General features: G+C 44.1%; 1 long non-coding RNA gene across 1 annotated transcript in view; it reads left to right on the forward strand.

The window, feature by feature from the left end:
* The window catches only part of LOC308641134, a 34423-nt gene extending 28624 nt beyond the window's left edge, over positions 1 to 5799 (forward strand). The window contains exons 2-3 of the long non-coding RNA XR_014020414.1: positions 3864 to 4004; positions 5253 to 5799. This is a non-coding gene — a long non-coding RNA (uncharacterized lncRNA). The remainder of the gene's footprint in view (positions 1 to 3863; positions 4005 to 5252) is intronic.
* The last annotated feature ends 201 nt before the right edge of the window (positions 5800 to 6000 follow it).

The raw sequence follows: 6000 nt of genomic DNA on the forward strand, positions 1-6000 counted from the left end.
TGTGTTCTGCACATCCTGGTGTCCCTGTACCTGTAAAAGAAAAATTGGCAACCCTGGGTTGGTTGACTATACCCAGTGTACCATGCCCTCACTTGCATGGCAAGCCCCTATGTTGGCTGAAAGTAGCCACCATACGCCAGCTGAGCATTTTTATCTGCAAGTTAAGCATGCCCACCTCCTTGGCACTCCATCTCCTCTCCAGGGACCTCCAACCTTTCTTCCTCCTCCACCTGACTCAATTATCACCTCCATAGAGGACTCCCTGGAGGATGGCTCCTTTCTAGCCAGTTACCTGCTAGACATTGTCCTGTCACAATCCTGCCAGTTCCTGGAGCTCAGCATGCCTGCCTTCCTGCCTTCCTTCCTTCCTTCCTTCCTTCCTTCCTTCATTCCTTCATTCCTTCATTCCTTCATTCCTTCCTCTTTCTTCCTGTCTAACAAGTGTCCATTGACACTGGGTGTGTGCCCTTTCCAGTCACCATCCCATATTTTCCTTTAACGGTGGGCCAGAGTCCCCAGCATCTTCTCACATCTCAGGTTTTAAATCCTGGGGCATCCTGGAGTCTATCTTTCCTCCACCATTCATACTAAATCTGACACCTTGTCTGCCAAGCTCCCCCAAATCCAGGGACTCTTTCATCTTCCCCTTCCTTCTGTCACCTCTAGGGCTAGGTCCTCATCAGCTTTTCCCTGTACTATAATAATACCCACCCTTCAAAAGGTTTTTATTGCAAGGGATGGTGCTGGGTACTTAGGATGAAGTGATAGGCATGGAACTCAGAGTTGGCTTGTGTGTGCATGCATTCATAAACGTGTATTGGATATTTATTGAGCACCAACCTTGTTTACTTTTTCTGGTTAAATCAAAAATACTGATCGTTGAAGCTGATTTCCTTTCCAACTTAGTTGTACTGAGTGGGCAGTTTGCAATAAACAGCCTGACAATTGCTTTGATAATTCACAGCAGTGAGAAGGACTGCCTGGAAAGTCAGGCCCCACTTTCATTCTCCACCCCAGAAGATCAAAGGTCAGGGAGTTTCTGGTCTACAGATCTAACAGACTACCAGAAGCCTCAGAGTGACATCTCAGGTCAGAACTGGGACTTGCCTCCACATTCATTGGATACTGTGAATCCCCCCATTCTGGCCCATCTTCTTTCTGTCACCTGTAGCTGACTCACTTCAAGCACCTGCTGCATCCCAGGCAGACTGGCCTTTGGGAGAGGGGTGTCCTGGCTGCTGTGGAGGCTGCCAAGACAAGCAGGCAGCAACAGAGAGGGTTGTGTTCAGCCAGCTGCTGGCTGACTGTCAGGAAAAGTCTTAAGGCCAGAGGGAAGTGGAGAGGCTCTAGGGAATGACCTGGGACAACTGCATGATGTAGATGTGCTTGTGCTAAATAGGCTAAGTTAGATTATGAATCAGGGTTAAGGATGTGCTGATTTTAGTGCATTTACCATCAGCTTGTTGATGTTCGTGGGCAAATGATTTAGTTTCTCTGAGTGGCATCTATTTCTTCATCTTAAATGGGACAATCATACCAACCTTAGAGATTGCTAGAGTTTACATGAAATAATATAAAGACGCTCTTGGTGGTCAATAAACGGTAGTTATTTATTATTGTTTTGGTTAACCTGGTGTTGAAGTTGGGGTTGGGCAGAAAGTTTAGCAGATGGCAAGAAGCTAAAAGCCTCAGGGAACATTTAAGTTCAGGCAGAGGCAACCAAGAGACTTCCACAAGAGGAGGTGCAGGGAGGGGAGTGAGGTGAAGCTCAGGTTAGAGCAGGTGTAGGGAGGGTCAGAGCGGGCCCAGGCAGTGCCAGGATTTTTCTGGATTCTCAGCAGCTCTGGGGAAGTTGGACAGAGTATGCAGACACTGGTTTGCTGGGCTAGAATTGTTTTCACACCAAAGCAGATGCTAAAATGACTCTAAGTGGCCCCTAGAACAGGGATAGCAGGGCTGTGGGGCAGGAAGCCAGGCAGCTCATCCAGACCTGGCCCAGAGATCACCCTCTGAGAGCATCTGACAGTCTCGCACCAGGACAAGATGTCCTGGTCAGGGGCTGGGGATGTGGCTCAAGCGGTAGCGCGCTCGCCTGGCATGCGTGCGGCCCGGGTTCGATCCTCAGCACCACATACCAACAAAGATGTTGTGTCCGCCGAGAACTAAAAAAAAAAAAATTAAAAAAAAAAATTCTCTCTCTCTCTCTCACTCTCTCTCCTCTCTCACTCTTTAAAAAAAAAAAAAAAAAAAAAAAAAAAAAAGATGTCCTGGTCAGACTGTTCAAGAACATGCTCATCTTACCTATTCAAGGATGCTTGTCTGACATTTCCAAGTGTTACTGATGACTAGAGTCTCCCCAACTACCCCAGGAGTTTCTCCATGTTTCCACAGTTCTTGGCTAGCTGCTTCATACATCAACGGGTTTTTCCCCTACAATGCAGGCATATGAAGTAGATGCTGTTCCTATTCGACAAAGAGCAAGGCTCACACAGATTAAGAACCTTGGCCAGGACCCTAAAAACTGACAGGGCTGGGACTTAAAGCCTGGTCTTCCTGACTGTAAAACCCTACACTCTAAGCAAAACCTAAGGTGTTTCAGTTCCTTTGGCTGAGTAACAAATTATCCTGAGTTTTAGTGGCATAAGACCAACCATTGATTAAGCCCTGATTCTGTGGGTCATAAATTCAGACAGGGTACAGCAGCCCTGACCTGGGTCTTTTCCATGATGTCTAGATCCTCTGCAGTGTCTTAGAAGGCTGGAGGCCTTACTCATCTGATGGCTTATTCACACTCAGATCTTCTGCTTGCGGCTGGCTTGAGGCTGGTTGCCTAAGTTCCTCTCTACATAGGCCAGTCCAAAAGGCCTGTCTGCATGGACTCCTCTGGGATTCCACATGGCATGGTGGTACTGCCTCCCCCAACCCAGGAGTATGGGTCCCCCCAGAAAAAGAGAAGCAGGTAGAAGTCTATCATCCTTTATGGTTTAGCTTTGGAGAATGGAACACACCCATTCTGCTGGATGCTCCTTGTCAAGGCAGTCCCAAAGCCATCCAGAACTGCAGGAAGAGGAAATAGACCATACTTTTGTAGAGAAGAGCAGCAAGGTGGAAAATGCAATAGAACACAGGAAGGAACCTGGAGGGACACATCTTTTGGATGATGAGCTCAAGAGGATCAACCTTGTCCTAATCTTCTTTATAACTCTTATAGATCCAGCACATTGAAACACAAATAGTATTACTAATTTGAATTAAAACAAATAAATACAGAATATCCAAGTCAAGTTGAGAGTTTCAATATCATTCTTCAAATTTCCCCTTGGCTGCTTTCTTTTGCACCTCTGTAGATGGAACGTTCCATCTCCTGTAAAGGTGGTGCTGCTCCCAGCTTTGTTTCTCCCATCAGAGATGCAACAGGATGCCATTTCATTATGAACATCTGCTCTATGTCTTGAAATAGTCTCTGTAGGAAAATACTTGAAAGCCTCACGGGCACGACTTCACACTTCCATTAGAGCCACAGCTCTTAGGTCAGCATCACCCCTCTCCTACATCAGCATCTCAAAGCCTTTAGTTTTTTTCCTCTCAGGCTTTCCTGGACTGTGCATGGGAGTTTAGAGATTCTGAAACTGTAAAACGTAGGTTTATTGTGGGATTAATTTAAGCTCTGATCACGTAGAGAGAATAGAGGTAGGACCTGTGTAATGATTTTTGCCCATATATCTGTTTTTTGTCTCCCTCCTTCCCTCCCTCCTCCTATGCTTTTCCACATGCATTTTTGGTTTTGTTTGTAGCTCAGTACTCTTTCACCTGATTTCTAGTTCTGTGGAGTATCACAATTCTTTCTTTACTTTGCTGTTCAGTGTGCTGCTGCTGAGAGTTGCTACAGAAGGAATTGAGATATGGTACCCTGGCCAGATGGCAAGAGTCTGGCATTGAGCACCATCAGACCTACGCTGAAGACCTGCACACCTCCTCTCTGGACCACATTCACATTTAAAAAGGTATGAAGTTGAGCAGAGTTAGAGTTTCTATGGTTCTGTTTATAAAAAAAATAAAGTAAGGCAGTGAGGCTCAGAGTAGAGTGCTTTCCTAGCATGCACAAATCCCTGGGCTTGATCTCTAGCACTGTAAGAAAAAAAAATCAAAATAAAATTTCAAAAATTTTAAATCCCAAACAGTATGCTTACTATAAGGGAATTTAAAAGTACAAGTGGACTAAAAAAGAAAATACTTAAAGACAAAACCCTAAAAAATTCTTGATTGTATTTTCAGAAAGTTCTTTCCACCCCCAACCCTCTATACAAAATATTTTCTACAAAATAAATATGGTTTATACTTCAGAAATCCGAACATAGCTTCCTATGCTTTCCTCCACTTAACATATTTTGTTGATAGACATTTCCCTTTGGCAGTGATTGAAAGAGTGATTATTTGTTGCATGAGTGCACCATGATGCAGTTTACTAAGCCCTGTTGAGGACATTTAGATTGTTTTATTGTTTCAATTAGAATCAATAGCATGATACACATTCCTACAGCTCAATCTCTTCATATATCTCTTACTCTGTCCTCAATATATATTCCTAAAAACATAGTTAATTTTTTTAAATAGCTTTTGGGAAGAAAAAAAACTAAACTAAACCAAAAAATAGTCTCCCCAAAACTTGAAGTTTATATACTTATAGCAGTGTTTGGGTATGCTAAAAAAATCATCATAATTTGATGTTTTCCATGTAACAAAAAATTGTGAAGATTTTACAGACATCACTGCAACCTCTCCATTGACCATATGAGAGGGTATTGTTATTCTCATATATAGAAGGGGAAAAGTGAGGATCTGATGGACAAAGTAACTTGCTCAAGGTCATGCAGCCAGGAAATGCAGAGGTGTGCTTGAAGCCCAGCTCAGGCTGATGCTAATAACCCTGTCTCCATATGCTGCTCTGCCTCCCTCTGCACATTCACAGAAACTGGCACCTTAAGAAGCACCTGAAGTATTTTTTTCTTGATTATTAAGCTAAATGTTCTGTTCCCTTTTGGCTGCTATTTCCACGCACTGAGCTGCGAATGACTAAGAACCATTTTTGATTAATTAGATTTTTGTTGCCAAGGAATTAATTCGGTCCCCTACTCCCTCCTCTTTCTCAAAAAGCACACAACAAAATGATTTTAGCAGCAGGGATCATTACAGAAAATGTGGTGTTAACTTGAGTGGAATACAAATATTTTATATTTTTTATTGTTCTCTAGGACTGCCAGTGTGGGAAGAAAAGAGTGAAATAAGCTGCATTCAGTAGACCTTAGGAGAGAGCAGGACCCAGCTGGGAACCTGACGACACTTCTGCACATGCCCTCTGACAGACTGTGAGAAACCAGCCATGAGACTGGAGCCTGATCAGAGAGGAAGGCTGAGGCCCGTTGGAATCCCTGGGACTCAAGAAGATAAGAAGGGCCCAGCAAAGGTGCAGTCAAGCCCTTCCTCTTTCCCTGAACCTTCCTTGCCTGGCTGCCTTAGCTTTCTCTGCAGGTAACCTAAGCCCAGTGCAGGGTCACATCTGTGGGTTTGAAGGAGCGCTGCAGGAGGCATGGGCTAAAAGATAGATGTCTCAGGGCAGGAAGCCACACTCACATCTATAGTCCAGGTTGTAGACTTGGAGGCCCAAGAGCTCCATCTCTTAGCTCCCTGGACCTGGACTTATCTTAGACTTTCATGAATTTCTCCTCGCTGTGCTTGAGCACCTCTTAGTAGCTTCCTATGGAAGGATTCAAGAAGATACATTTTCTTCAAGACTCAACATCCCAAGTTTCTTTCTTCATCATACTCAAAAGGTAGTTTGGATACAGAATCCTCGGCTGAGAGCTAGAATCTTGAAGGCATTTCTTTCAAACACTTCTACAGACACATTGCTACTCAAAGTGTGGTTGGTGGCCCAGGGTCAGTCTGCAAACTATTCATCATCCGTTTGTGAAAAGAAGTACAGAAGTTGAGAGTAAGCAT

This window comes from Spermophilus citellus (genome assembly GCF_964194105.1).
Source record: "Spermophilus citellus genome assembly, chromosome: 2".
NCBI classification, from domain to species: domain Eukaryota; kingdom Metazoa; phylum Chordata; class Mammalia; order Rodentia; family Sciuridae; genus Spermophilus; species Spermophilus citellus.